The following is a 14,947-nucleotide window of genomic DNA, read 5'->3' on the forward strand; positions in this document are numbered from 1 at the left end:
TTAGGAGAAAAGACTCCACTTCCCAGGAGAACCCAACACCACCTAAGATCCAGTGACAACTGCATTCAAAAAGACAAAACTCAGTTTGTCTGAACACTTCTTTTCCTTTTATTATTTTCATGCTGCTGTCTTCTAGCTTCCCTCAGGTGCAACACTGAAAAAAAAATACTGCAAAAGGTTGCTGTAGGTCATTATCTTGCTTTATTCTTTTTCCTTATTTTTCTGTGATATGATCTCACAGTCAGTTTAAGCCAGCACAAGTCAGTGTTCCTGCCAACAGGAAATACTTTGCCTTCTTTCTAACTCCCTACCCCAGCTGCAAGTTCATGCCAACTCTCCTCTCCTTCTGTCACCACGAACAATCACGAGGCCCTCCTGTGAACACATTTAACAACTCAACTGAATTTATTTTTTTTTTTTGCTTTGTCTTTCATTGGATCAGCCTGCCAACGCAGCTAGCATGCTAGAGCCAATGCCAGATGAAAGGAAAAGAAAGACTTGGTAACACTTCTTGTCAGCAGCAGTTTTAAATCTACCTACAATTGTGAAATCCTTACCCCAGAAATCCAGCGACTGTTTTCCTGCAACTGGTCTAATATAAATATCAGAATTTCAGGATTCTCCATTAATTTTCAGGACCACACACAGGTTAACACACAACAGTAAATCACTTTTGCTGGGCACATTGTTTATATTCAAGCCTCTTATGGCATAGTAACAACCGTATGAAATATTTAATTCCTTTTGGATATTACCATGTAACTTGACAAACTGATTAATCTACTATCACCGTAATTGTGCAAACATATTTTAAATAGTGACAAAAAAATTTACAAAGAATTCCACTATTTTTCTTCCTAAACATTATTGAATCCAATATAGCAATACCAGTTAGGTATTGTAGCATTCCACGGTTCTTTAATTTCTTTTATACCTGTGCTAAATAAGTTCATTGTAGTTTTAAAGAAAAAAAAAAGAAAAACCAACAAACAAACAAACTTATTTGCTATTAACAGCTGCTGATTTTTTTTTTATCTTAACAAACCTCAGACACTGTAAAATTGTTTGTTGTAGACTCAGCAGTAAAACAGAATACTACAGATAACATAGCATTAAATAACAGTTGAAAGGCCACACAAGGAAGACATTTCTGGACAAAAGTATTGTTGTTTCATGGAAAAGGAAATGTCTGCCCTAAAACCAAAACAATTTGTGAAAGACAGAACTGAGTATTCAGGTAGACCTATGTTACTAACGTTTTCCGTGATATTTAGATCCACATGGTTAGACAAAGGATGGAAAAGTAAAATGACAACTTTTGCGTCATCTTCATTTTTGCTCAGTTGGTCACTGTGATTAACGAAGACAGCAAAGACAGTCTCCCCTCTTCCCCCTACCCCAATATTCACTTGGTGGAGAAGGCACTTTTTAAATGTTGACACAGAGAACTCATACATGCGTTTACACAAGGTATCTTTCTTTATGATGTAATGGTTCTGATTTGTATTTTCTTTGAAAATTAGGACACAATCATCATCAGATAATACTTTTGGTATCATTTAAAAAGCATGAAATTATAATTATTCATTACCACTTTTCTTTATAAAAAAAGAAGGAATACATTATATATTACAATATACTAAGAATGCATCAATCAAATTATATTTATCACTTCAATTAAGATATCTAAATTGCTATTTACGATTCATAAACAATACTGAGGCTTTGGAGAGATCAAAAAGAAGTTAAACTAAGAACACAATCCCACTGCATTATTTGTTACTGTTACTTACGATTTTCCTTGTGGCATACTTTCAGGAACGTGAACAAAGTATGACATGTTGCTGAACTGCGGTGGTCGAAATCCAGCAATTATAGAAACAGAGGCTGGAGACCCTTTGTTTCCAAGTTTATCTGCTGCCAGTACAGTCAGTAAATACTCCTTGCTCCTCACCAATGGCAAACCTGTTGTTTTAATCCAGCCTGTGTTCCTCTCGACTTCAAATCTGGCTTCTCCACCTAAGAAGACAGATCCACAAACTGCTGTCAGCAAGAACACTTTTACTTAAGTAAAACAGAGAAGAAAATAGGGTATCAATTCCTGAAGTGGTTTTCTTTTAGAATTGACAAGCACACAAAAATATCAAGAGTTTGTTTTGAACTCACTAACTACATCAGTGATTACATTTCTAATCTCATTTTACTTTCCTGGGCAATTATTATTCTTCTTCATCCTCCAATACTTTGCTGTTATTTGACCCCTAACTGTCCCTTAGCAGAAAACTCTGTTAGGGTCCTGGTCAAGAAGAACAGATTCACCTTTGGAGTACATCACCACTCCCTTTCTGCTTAGACAGTTTTGAATTATTATTGAAGTTTATTTTAAGAGCCTCAACAAAGAAAATCATCAGCAAGTCAACAAGTAGCTGTGCAAAAATAAGACATAAACCATACCCTTACAGATTTGTTTGGAATGATCCAGAAGCACAACTCCTGCAAAGGAGAAGGAACATTAGCTTCTTCCACCCAACAAACTCTGCTTCAGGTAGCGTCTTCTCCAATAAAGAGTCAGTGCAGCAGAAAGGTGCTGATGATGGCTCCCATTGCCATCCCCTCGCAAAGCCCTGCAGCCCAGTACCACTACAGTCGCCACTACCCCTGTGGGCAATAATCTGAGCAGGAACCCAACTTTACAGAGAGAACTCACTTCCAATCTGGCCAATCTGTCCATACGCTCACTAGAAGTTTATTTTTTTCACACACAAAGCCAAAGGCTTATGAATCTTTTTGAGAAGCAAAGGAAGATTTTCCACTAAAGAAACTGAGGATAAGAGACAAAAAAAAAAAAAAAAAAAAAAGTTTAGTGAAGCTAATAGTGAAGTTTCATACCACTGTAACAAAGAGATTTAAGTTTACCTTCCAAGAGAAAGTATTCTACAGTTCCATGGATCCCTTCATCTGCATCCACCGCAAGCAGCTTGTATACTTGAGTACCTTCGGCAGCTTGAGGAGAAACCACGGCTAAGAACGGGAAGGGCTCCATGGCCCATTCAGGTACATTGTCGTTTGCATCTGCCACAGTAAGTGCAACTAAGTGCAGCAAGTACTGATCTTTTCCTAATAGTAAGAAAAATGAATAAATATTTAGCTATTTAATGGTACTCAAAGTAGCAAACACATATCAACTCCTGAGGGTGTACTGTCTGCAATATGGTTGGCATTTAATTCAGAAAGACTTCTTTGGCTCTTCTCCTACAACCAACAGCATCCAGATACAATGGAAAAAAATAAAATAAAATAACCAGCACAAGTACTGCCAAACTGCAACACCAGGGCCACCCCATACTACTTCCTACCAATGTCTCTTTTTAGGAAAGATCACACATTCTTAAATTTTCAAAGGCTAAATACATGTTTCCTGAAAGCACTTTGCTGGAAGAAAAAAAAATATTGTTTTGTATATTCAATGATTACAACAATTCTGAACATTGAAAGTAATTAAATTTTTGCTGTCAAAAAGATTCTAACCAATCTACCCTAAGTAATGAATTTCCTAGATGGAAAGTTCACTTAAGTCTTAATATGGTTTTCACTTCTATTAAAAATTAAATGCTGTTTAAAAAAAAATCCATCAGAAAATGGAACTATTCAATTATCCAGAAATCAGAAACAGAATATCCTTAAAAATTAATGGAAAAGTACTTGTTATGCTGCTTGCATTATTAAACCAACCAGTGAGGGCAGCAGAGCTGAACAAGTAATAAATAAAGGCAGGTATCATTGAAAAAGTAACAAAAAGGAAAAATGTCAGATCAAAGAAAACGTTCTGATGTCTCCAAGCATTAAGTTAAAGGAGGAAAAAGTAGAAACAAACCCTGGTTGAAAAATGAGACTTCACCCTGGGTGAAAAATGTTTCTAAATAAAAGACAAAAGCATTGACTAAAATCTTCAGTGTCAAAGAAAGCAAAATGCTGCTGCAGACAGAAAGCCTTTTTGTCTCTGCACTCCTTAATCAGCTCGTATATGCTTCCAACTGGTAAATATTTCTTCCAAATACACACAGCTAGCTCAGATTCTGAAGCAACTTCCTGGGAAGACATAAAACTATGAAACTATGATAAGACTATAACAAAGACTTAAAGACTTTTTTTTTTTTTTTTAATGTAACTGATGACATTTTATTTACCAGTAAGACCAAAGAGCACAGTATAAAGAGATGTAGGCCTTTTGGCCAGTTTGGCTGCAAGTGGACTGGCACCGTACATGTAGAAAGCCACATTACAGAGGCCAACTTGAGTGTTCCTGCCATCCATGTTTATAAGAGAAGACTCAGCTTGGAAGACTCAGCTTTTCATAATTAGTAACCTGTCTGATAGCAAGTGGCATATTTAGCACACCTTATCATAATCTGCAGTCTATAAACAACCAGTAAGTGGATTGTCGTAAAGAAAACTCCTTGGTGCAGTGATTAACAATGTCAAATACAAGTTTCTTAGTTCGGCTTCCACAAACTTAATCCATCATGACCTCTGAGAACTTTCTGTTCTTACCAAGAAAACTGTCTTAGTATAAAAATCAGCACTCACCCAAGACAATCACAGAAGTTCTTCTCCATTACACTTGTAAAACTGCATTCATTCATCTAAATTCTAGCATAGAAACTGAATTGATGGTAACTTGTTAAATTCAACTGAATTTCTTTATGATTATATCCTGTACTCAGAATCTAATGTTACAGCGAATTAATGTTAGTTTAAGATGACACGTATATAAAAGCAGAGGCTACAGCAAAAACAAGCTTCTGAATTAAGGAACAGTAAGTCACCGAAACAAACAGTTTCCTGAAAGAGAACCTGAAATATTTCTTGCATCACCATAGGCTATGAATACATACAACTCCCCTTTTTACGTTTTCACAAAAAAAAAAAAAAAAATCCAGTTACAATGTGCAGCCAAGTCTTACACATCTTCTAGACTCTGAAATAAACTGCAGCCAAAAGTGTTGAAAGTCCTGGTGTAAGGATGAGCAGCTTGACTTCTCTAGCATATAACATTGCACATGAAGCCCACATTTCCAAAGATATGCTGAGATTATCTCATCACAAAAAGAGACTGACCATGAGGTGAGCCTACTGTACTGACATCACAGGGTACCCAGATATGTCTCTTCAACGTTTATAAAGACTCAATGAAAGCAGTTGCATACTTCCTCCTCTGCTTGCAGATGCTGCTGAAATGTTTATCATACAAGAAGCCAGAAGGAACATAAAAAAGGATTGGATTCAAAAATGAGGATGTAAAATGCAGCAGTACGGATATTCCTTCTGACTACCCTAGTAAATAAAACCAGATGTGTTTCAAAGAGACATGTTTCAGAAGGTGCTTTCCATCAATCCCATGACAAGCAGTCTGAGAAATCTAAAGAAAACGCAAAGGTGAAAATTTGTTCTTCGTTGATCTGCGTCTGAGGGTGAAATATACCACAACAACTCAGAACGAGAAGAGTTCAATATAAGAAGTACCAAATCAGAAGCAGATCAATGTCTGCTTGAATGTTCTGAAGACTTTAATGAACAGGTTTTCCAAAAAGACTTAAGTGTAAAGGGGAGAAGTGAGTGTCAAAATTGTCTGACTTTTCTCAAAAGAACAGGTCTTAAAGAAGCTGTCACATGTTTATCAACATCCACTATTGGCTTGGTTTGCCAGGGCATACTGCAGGTTTATGATAGCAAGCACTAAATTAGAAACTGAGTTAAGAACCTCTGAAAATGTGCCTCCAAAACAGAAAGACCTACTGAGGATTTGAATGCCACCTTGGCAACATAATCAGGAGTAGAAAGGCTACCAATTTTTGTCTTTCTGGAGTGGTTGCTGTTATAAGTTGCCCCCTTAATTAATTTTCAGAGAGCATTGCATTAATAATAGAAAGGAATTTATTGAGTAAGCAACAGCAAGCAAAACAGCGCTGGGCGGCCGGGGAGTCTCGGCTCCACCAACGGCGCGCACCTCACCCCCCCAGGGTCCCTTTTTATATCTTGGTAATTCCGGGATTACGCAGCACATCCTGGTATATTCTGCGACTGCGCGCACTGTTGCTAGGGGGTCGTCTCTGTCCCTCTGGTGGTCGTGAAGATGAAGGCCGTAGTCTTCCTCCGCGTTGTGGTTCAACTTCTTTTTTTTATTTGGTCATGTTGGCCCAGCGTGAGACAGGAATGCAGGATGTTGATACACTAGTTTAGCAACTTATCAGGAGATGGTTACATGAACTTTGCAGCAGTGTCTTTGAACAAAAGAGGCTACTGAGATGCAGAAGGAGAGAAGGGGAGGGGGTTCTCGATTTTGTTACATTAAGCAAAAGAATTTTCATAGTGTCTAGCAAAGCATTATACAGCTCCTTACTTCAGCAGGGAGTTTTCACAACTCCCGTTCCTCAAACAGAACTCCTTGTTTTTATAATACAAAAGACAATGAACAAACATTTATTGTGTATTACAGTTGCCACATCACTGAACATTAATAAGCTGGTTCTTAGTACCTAATTATAACTGGGAAATACCTCTTGCAATACTGTGGAAATACCGTGTAAAACTGCATCAAGACTGAGATTAATCCTCTAATGAACTAATAAGCTTTATTAATCAGAAACTGAAAGGACTTGGAAAAGTTCCTCCAAGTACCTGTGTTTGAATAGTTAAGAGACCTTCATGTAATTTGACATCTTGGCAAGATCAAAGCTTTCAGCAATGTGTTGGCTACTTCTGAAACATCTGAATATTCTTAAGAATCTCGTTAGGATAGTGCATGAACCACCATGCACACCATCAGACAGACGGGCATAATTGCCTCTCTTGACCAGTATAAGTATCCACTGCATATGACCTTGCAGGTCTTACTGGTATGTTATTTTCCTCCATCAATCATAGGCAATCTGATTCTCAAGCAAAAATACTAAATAAATCATCAAGATTAGACATGATTTCACTTTCAGATAAAGGCAGACCAGAGGAAAATGACTATATGTAAGTGTTCCCTTGACTGCATACCATATATTAAAGCAAGAACTGTAACAGAACTGCACAGGACTGTTCTTTTCTGCAGAGAGACCTACAAATGCAACCTGACATCTTCTAGAAACAACATCAGGGTGTCCAATGAAGCATGATCAGACAAGGACTTACCAGAGGACAACAAATGTGATGAAGAGACTGACATGACCAATAATGTGTAATGTAAGTATTTCAAGGAGTACAAAACATTAAGAATTCCAAAGTATAAGTATGTGAATGTGATTTGTTTCAAGGATAACTTCAGACTCTTAATGACTACAGCATTTCATTTGTTATAATTGTCATGAAATATACATTACAAAATGCAGTGTCTTGTAACTGTCATCTTTTTTAACTAACAGACATTTTCCCACAAAATAGTTGATTTTCTACAGAATGGAGCTTAAAACAGACCTTTAACTATTTTTAATATGGTACATGAAATTCATTTTCTCCCATTTTATGGTTAGACACTATCCTTTATGAACACTATTTGTGCTTCAAAGATAGTGGAAGGAAGAGAATTTTCAAACAGTACCTCACTTGATAGTTTAAGGTGTCTCGATGCTGCCTTCCATCAAAACACGTATCACCATCCCCAATATTTACCCAGCACCTATACTAATTATACATGTACATTAGCATATTAACAGTAGTACTAAATTATTGTATTACATCTGCACTAGAATATTATGGTTAATAGTAATTTATTGGTAGTACTACACTATGGGGGACATAATAAGCTACAATTCCACTCAAAATCTTAGCAGAAACAGCTTAAAACTGGTAATCCTCTGGGTTAAGTCCTACAAGCACACAAACAGGTTCTACTTAAATTATCAGTTCAGAATACCAGGCCCTGACAGCAAGTATGCAAACCTACAACCACATTCAGCAGTGTAAGTCCCGCTACAGTGAGATCCAACCCACTACTCCAACCCACTACTGAGATCCCCATGAGGAATCTGACAAAGGCCTAATTATCCATAAAAGATTTGTCAAACTGTTCTGTAACACACTGACAATAAGAACTTCTCAATATTAAATACAGGATACTTGATTTTCAAGCCAGGCACGCTGAAGATATCTTACACAATTTCATTCTTTCAAAGAATCCTCCTTTAGTTCTGCTGATTATATTGGCACACAAGCAGATTTTGCATTTGACAGGTTTTTTTCCCTAGCTTCAGAATACAGAAAAAAAAAAAATTGCTTCTTCATATAATGAGCAACAAGAGATAAAATTCGAGGTGCCTCCTGCTGCAAATGATGACAATTACATAACACTGTAACACTTAAAATTTTTTAGAAGTTATACTGAAAATATTGCTTCATATTCAAAATGATAAAATCACCTTTTTATCTGATCAAAAATATTTTTCCCTCTATTTTTCTTCCCTACTGAAACTAATGAAAACAGGTTATGCGAGCAGATTGCTTTTTCAACACATTTGCAAACACCACTTATTGGCCCTTTTGCAATATCAAAACTCAGCAATATAATAAAAAACTTTGCAATATCATAAACTCTTTTGAGTTTATGTATTAAAATAAATAAAACCCAAAACAGTAAAATTATAATCCAGAATCCAGAGGCTTCTCATGCTTTAGCTGATTAATTCCCTATTAGAGTCACTTTGTCATTCTCACAATATTTCTTCATGTAAATTATCTGCTGACTTCAAATTTGGGAAGATACATTTCCAGAAAAATTCTTAGTGTCCTAAGCCTCTAGCTGCAATCAGGAGAAATCTCTGTTCCCATTTTCATGCCACACCATGAGATAAAAGCTACTGGTTATTGTACCCAATCATACCATACAGTATGATTGAAAAAAAAAAAAAAAAAAAAGAGAGCAATAATGTAGAAACATTTCTCTACTGTCATTTTGGAAAATTCATGAAGTATATGACAGGCCACTTTTAAGTACAGTAGCTTGCTCATTTATAAAATATAAACCTTCTAAACAGATAACTTTGATGGGCTCAAGCTGTGGACAGCCCACATTCCCTTCTAATATGCCTCATCTTTTTGGTAGATTGCATAATGACAGTCTGTCATGTCCTTATCCTCATCTGGCTTTCAACATAGAAGTTAAAGCATAAAAAAATGAACCAGAAAACAAAAGTAAAGAAAAAGTCAGAGCTACATGATCATGGCAGGGTGGATCTTAACATAAATTACCAGTTAAAAGAGAGTAAAATGATAACCATTTTATCAGGGACATCCCAATGCGGTATCCCTCTGCTGACAGCAGCAGGCAGAAAAACCAAGCATGCCCAGATGTGAAAGAAATTATAATCACAACAGACATCCTTAGATAACAAATCATGTGTCTTAATTAATGGTGACTGATTACCAAAAAGCATTATAATGAGAGGACTTTGCTTAACAGGTAACAGCTACTGGACTAGTAAACAGGAAGATCTCTTGAAGTTTTGTTTAAATTTTGGGGAAAATATCTGGCTTGGTTCTTTGAAGCCCAACATGTGCAAGAAAAAAAATGCCACTGAAATCAGCAGCCTCACAAGCCCAGTTGCTGTACTTCTGCATCACAGAAAATCATTTGAACTAGCATTACCTGATCTGCAAACCTAAATACATGAAAGCAGGAAAACTTGATTAATTTAAACTTTCAAGAAAAAATAATAATAAAAAAGAGAAAGATTATCATAGCATATCCTGTATCAAAATTTACATGTATCATAAGTAAACCGAGTCAATTCATACCACTGATGTGAAAACTCCTCTCACTAGAGCTAAGGAAGTGCAACAAAGTGATAATTTCTCAGTGCACTGTTATTCCAGGGAGAAAGGATACTTCACTGTGAGACTTCACAAACATTTATTGGCATCACAGAAGAAAGACTGAAGAATCTCAGGTTCCATTACAAGCTATGGTGGGGAGTAAGCGGTCACATATACAAAGCCTTCCGATCTCTTTCAACTCTCTTCGGCTCTACCACCCCCAACTGTCCTTATCCCAAAGCTGGCCCTTCCTTAACACTTATTCCAGTTCCCTCCATCTGCCCTCCACTCTGTTCCCCCAGATTTCCTGCTCTGTTCTCAGGTTCCCTCATAGCCCTGACCATCCATTCCCAGTACCACTTTTCTACACCCAAAACCCCTCACCTGATCAGCACCCGTTCTTTCTTATCTGGTCTGTCATCCAGTCCAGCTCTCTCCTGGACAGCCTTCAGGTGGACTCTTCACCACAGCCTCCACCACCACAGTCACATACACCTTCTTCCACCAGCCATTTTTCCAAATTCTTAGCCTTGAAAATGGGCTAGGAATGAGTTGGCTCATCACGCAGGTGTGCATCTTCAGGAAACCCTGCAACTCTAAAAAAACGGCAGCAAACCTAAAACTGTGAAATACCTCCATAGCATAATGTATTAATAGCTACTGTTACACCCTGTATGGAAGTGTTGTAGGCCACACTATGTATCTTCAAATATCTTCAGATAGTCAAACCAAATAGAACAGCTTTCTCAAATCTAATATTTTCATATGCAATTCCCATCTAAAGGTGTAGAATTTCTTTATATGCATAAGATTAACCATCTAATTCCTAGTAAGGAATTATGACCTCTTATCAGAATAAGGAAAAAAAAAAAGTGGAGTACATGCCTGAATACTGTATATTATTAAGTGAACCAAAAGACTTCCTAACACTGAATTTGTTTCCTGTTTACAGCCAAACATTTGGAAGTCAAAGGAAAATTTACTATGTGTACTGGGTCTGGCTGGGATGTTAGCTTTCCCTGCAGCAGCCCATACAGCGCTGTGCTCTGCACTTGTGGCTAGAACAGCAGTGTTATCACACCAGTGTTGTGTCTGCTGCTGAGCAATGCTGGCACAGCATCAGGACTCTCTAACCCTCCTAGGGGGTGGGCAAAAAAATAGAAAGAAACATCACCAGGGCAGCTGACCTAAACCAACCAAAGGGGTATTCCATATCATATGATGTCACACTCAGCACTAAAAGGTGAAAAAAGGAAGAAGAGAGGAGGGGTGGGCTCTCGTTGTGAAAACGCCTGTCCTCCTGAACACTGGCTATGTGCGTTGAGGCCCTGCTGCAAGGACGTGGTCAAGCATCACTCATTTGTGGGAAGCAGAGAGTAATTTCTTTCCTCTGTACTTCCACATAGCCTTTACTTGTTTTGTTTTGTTTTTTTTTTTCCCTTTCCCCCTCTCTTTTTCCCTTTCCCCCTCTCTTTTTCCCTTTCCCTTTTTTCCCTTTAGTTAAATAAATTGTTTAATTAATAATAATCTTTCCTTAATATTTTTTCCCTTTAATTAAATTATCCTTATCTCAGACTATGAGTTGTTCTTTGCTTTACTTCCCTTCATCTTCTAAGAAGGGGGACTGAGAGAACAGTTGTGGTGTTCAGCTGGCTAGCACAGTAAAACCACCACACTATGAGATAAGTCTCAGCCTTTTTTATTCTAAAATCTAAACTTAACTATACTAAAAAAGTTTTGAGATAATCTTTTTACAAATTTGGGGTATCACTTCTGAGACTAACTGTAAAAGGAAAGGTCAGCAAAAACTGAATTAAAACTATTTCATAATCAAATAAAGTGTAACATAATTGCTACGTCAGTCATGGAATCAATATCCAGTATGTTATGCTAGAAACCAGCTTTAAGAAAGATCCTTTTCATATGCTCTATAATTTACTGCTTCCCTCAGATTAACATATTTGTGTAACTGGAATTCAGTTAGATCTTTAAAAAAAAAAAAAAAAAAGCTTATTACTTTTGTAGAAACTAAATGTTTGAGATGATAAACAGAACAGCCAGAAGAGCTAAACAGCTTCAGTGCTCAAATCCCAGTAGTCTCATAAAGATATTTTTAATCTGACTGCTTGCCATAAGAAGGTATATAGCTTCAAAATGTTCAGACTGAATAAACATCAAAATGGTGCTTTGAAGCTTCCTGAGATATTCCGTTCTACCACAAATGAGTAACATTCCAAAACTGTAAACACCCACAGTTGTGCCAAATGCAGACAGAACATACATTTTCTTTCAACTTCAAAGCATGAAACCTGTTGTGGGTTAAAGAAACGCATCTGCCAGATGATAGACAATAATTTCAGCTTAAGCCCTGCTTGATGTATAACTGTCAAAATAATTCATAAAAGAAAAGGTAGTAAGAATCGTAGAAGAAAAAGATCCACCAGGAGTTACTTAGTACTTAGGGATGATTCAGAGAATTGATACTGCTAGTAAGGGAATAAGGCTGCAGATAAAATTAAAACAGACCATCCTCAGTTTCCAAACATGAAAACCTTCAAGGTTTAAAATATACTCATCACTTAAATTGTTGGTACCTCCACTCTGTATGTTGATTTAAATGGGACAAATATAAGTGACCGCTGTTAACTACTGGGAAGGCATGCCAAACATCACCCTCAGTAAATCCTCTGGTAAGAAAAAATGAATGACAGGGGATTACATGGCTAATGCCTGTGGATGAAGCAAGGTCAAAGGAGCTTGAGATGACAGATGATTAGAGAGATGAGATCTTTCATGCACTTCCCCCAAGCATTAATGAAATAAAAATGGCTCCTTCTCAAATTAGATGTTAACTCAATGTTAAAATATTAATGTGCATAACAATCTAAGGTATTATACCTTCTATCTACCGAGTAAAAACTTAAAACAGTATTATGCTTCGGTGAAGACTAAATAAATTATTTGTGCCCTAATAATTGATATGGGATAAAAAATGAAATGCTCCAGAAAACATGAGCATAACCATCACTTCTTCCAGGAAAGGTTAACTGAAGAACATGGCTCAGAGATGGATGAGCAGTGGGGTCAACAAGAGGAATGTCCTCATCAAGGACCACATACCAAAAAAATTGCTCAGGAAGTCAAGCCCTGAAATTTAGGAATTCTGTTTAGCATCTGGTTGCGCAAACTTATGTACAAGTTTTCCTGGTGTTTCTCTTTGGTTTTGTTTGTATTTTAACAACATATTTGTAAGGTATGGAAAATGTAAATACTGTTGGTTCATATTTTAATTTCAGATTAGTGGCTTCAGCTCTCCTAAGATTACATTCCCATTCCTGTCCAGCATCTATACAAAGCAATTTAAGCTCTCAAGGCAGAGAAAATATTTCTTAAGGTAGAGAAAATATTTTATGTAACTGTATGTACGCTGCTGCTGAAGTTGCAGAATTCAACTGCTAAGGAGCAGCAAGGACAGGCTGCTCTGCCTGTTGAAGGTGAATCAGGAGTACAGAGTGACAGCAAGTCAGGCACGGACCTCAATGTCACTGAGCAAGAAGAGCCAAACAGGTCCTGTGATGTGAATCTGCTTCACCCAGCAGTTCAGCCATCACCAGACAAGTGTGCAGCGATGAGGTGCATCCGAGGCCAAGCTGGAAAGCCAGTCAGCAAGGCAGCATCAGGGTCAGCAAGGTACACGGCCAGGTATAGCACACCGTGTCCTGGTGCAGCAGGGGAAGGGAACCCTGCTGCTTAAACACAGCTCCTGAGATGTGGGGCAGAAGCCACGAACTATGAAATCTATCAGGCTTGACTGATCTGTGATTATTTATTCCCTAACCTCTGCAAGATTTTAAGCCTGTCTTCTAAGAGTTCACATAAGGAACTCACCTGAAGTTGAACTACACAACAAGATGGTATCTCCTCCTCTGCAAGTACAGCAGAACTCATATAGAAAATTGGCACTTCACACAATAGGTCCAAATTTCCTGTTGCTGCTTGATATGGTACGGTATATTGCTTTGGTATATTGCTTCCAAAAAAGACATAAACTATGTTAAAAACTAAGTCTACAAAATATCAAGTATCCATGAAGAGATATGCAGTGAAGTCACCCTGAAAATTCACTTCTGTACTTCTGTAAACACTTTTTTTTTTTCTTCTCCTGGAGCTTTTGCAATCTTGTACACGGTCCTTATTTCAGTTTAATTGAAACTTCTAGTTCTGCTAGTCATCTTTCAGGAAAGAGGCAGAGCATTCTGAATCCGTTTCAAATATCTATGTATTGTAACTCCTATAAAATGAGAAAGCAAGCATTCTGCAACTTGAGTTTTAAAGGTGTTAAATCATTGTTAACCATTATCTGAACAAAAAAAATATTATTAATGATGTCATATTTTTCAGTTTAGGCTCCTTTAAAGAAACTTACAATCACTAGCATCTAAAGAACACCATATTTATGCTGTGTACAATTAATTGCTCTCTACCTAGTCTCTCATTTCTACATATTCTGTAAAGATTATTTATATAGTTGGTCCTACCAGCAGTAATACATCAGGATAGTGGAAAACACAAGCTATTTACTAGAACTTCAAGACAGAGGGAAAAAAAATCCCTAAAACTAAGTTAAAGTTTATTGGTCCTTTTTTTTTTTTTTTTTTTTTAACTGGGTTAGCAAACCTTGCTTCAGAAAACACATCTCTGGCATGACAGTGTGAAAAGCCTTGTTCCAGGCAATCTCAGACTTCAATATTCAGACTAGATGAGAGCGAAAACGGTCACAAAGGTGAGACTTGTCATAACCTGGGGCAAGGTTAGCTACCACTTTTGTAACAACATCTTGATCCTGACAGAGGGAGCTGTGGCATCAACAAAGGGCTGAAACTTGAGCTATATGACAGAGAAGGAGAAAAGCCCAGAAGCATGCTCAGATTGACCCGATAGATATTGTCACTGCCTCTGAGTAATGACAGTCCCATTGGCGTACAGCGTTGCTCAGGATTGAATAGCAAAGACAGAACATAGCAAGCATCTGTATTCTGGAAATTAGTCCATCAGCCTCCTGGTTAGCAGCCAAAGCTCAAGCCAGAGCACTGTGCAAGCACAGTACAAAGGACTGACATCCATATGCTACGGTGATAGGCATAACAAAAGT

The 14,947-nt window shown here is 37.4% G+C and overlaps 1 pseudogene across 1 annotated transcript in view; it reads right to left on the reverse strand.

Moving 5' to 3' along the window:
• LOC311214336 (neural-cadherin-like) overlaps positions 1-14,947 on the reverse strand; it is a 64,011-nt pseudogene that overhangs the window by 46,960 nt on the left and 2,104 nt on the right. The window contains exons 2-3 of the transcript in view: positions 2,917-3,117; positions 1,794-2,019 (exon numbers count right to left, since the gene is read on the reverse strand). The product of the transcript in view is annotated as a neural-cadherin-like (transcript). The remainder of the gene's footprint in view (positions 1-1,793; positions 2,020-2,916; positions 3,118-14,947) is intronic.

The sequence above is a fragment of the Netta rufina genome (genome assembly GCF_964035555.1).
Source record: "Netta rufina genome assembly, chromosome: 13".
NCBI lineage: Eukaryota > Metazoa > Chordata > Aves > Anseriformes > Anatidae > Netta > Netta rufina.